Raw genomic sequence first — 1185 nt, 5'->3', positions numbered from 1 at the left:
TTCCTGCTAAGGTTCTGTGGTCTCTGGGAACAGGGAATTAGCAAATACTGAACCATCGCCCCTGGGGGGAAATATAGGGTTAGCTTCCTGCCAGCCTCTGGTCACGTTTTTGTCAAGCCGTCAAGACATCGCCTTGTTTTATGTGTGTTTCTGTTTAAAGACACCTCACTTAATGTATAGTGCTGATTCGTTAACATTGAACTCACGGCCAATGGCACTATAACTCGTGCCTGAGTGAAATTCCTCTAACCCGTGTTTTCTCCGTGAGGCACATCCCAGCCTTCTTGTGCTTAAGCACTTGAGACAGCACAAAGCACTACACCTGGGGGCCACTTAAAACAGAGAAATCAGGACTTCCCTGGTGGCGCAGTGGTTAAGAATCCACCTGCCGATGCAGGGCACACGGTTGGGTAAGATCCCACATGCCGCGGAGCGACTAAGCCCATGCGCCACAACTACCGAGCCTGCGCTCTAGAGCCCGCGCTCCGCAACAAGAGAAGCCATGGCAATACGCCTGCGCACTGCAAGGAAGAGTAGCCCCGGCTCGCCACAGCTAGAGAAAGCCCGCGCGCAGCAAGGAAGACCCAACACAGCCAAATATTAAATTAAAAAATATATATATGAAAAATAAAACAGTGAAATCAACAAAAGCACAAAAATGTGAGACACGTGGCACTAAATAGACCCCCCCCAAAGGATACTACATTTCCAGGACAAGGGCGCCGCCTTAGCGACTCAACGTTTTTGCCACTCTGTGCGTGTCCATGGAAGCGCTGCGAGTTTGTGGCATCACATACATTTTAACCAGTGGACTCATTCACAAATAGGGCACCTGCTCACAGTGAGGATTGACTGTAAACGTGTACAGTGTCAGAGATGTGGGGAAAATCAAGCAGGGTGTGTTAGTTTCCCATGGCTGGCATAACAAAGTACCACCAATTGGGTGGGTGGCTTAAAAGAAAGAAATTTATTCTCTCAGTTCCGGAGGCTAGAAGTCTCAAATCAAAGTGTGAGCAGGGCCACAGTCCCTCTAGAGACTCTAGGGGAGGATCGATCCTTACCTTTTCCAGTCTCTGGCCCTCCCAGGTGTTCCTTGGTTTGTGTCCGCATCACTCCAGTCTCTCCTTCCAAGCCATCTTCCCTGTACATCAGTGTGTCTTATAAGGACACCAGTCATATTGGATT

This window comes from Lipotes vexillifer, unplaced genomic scaffold (assembly GCF_000442215.2).
Source record: "Lipotes vexillifer unplaced genomic scaffold, Lipotes_vexillifer_v1.1 scaffold371, whole genome shotgun sequence".
Taxonomy (NCBI): Eukaryota; Metazoa; Chordata; class Mammalia; order Artiodactyla; family Lipotidae; genus Lipotes; species Lipotes vexillifer.
Note: the sequence above shows the minus strand (reverse complement) of the source record.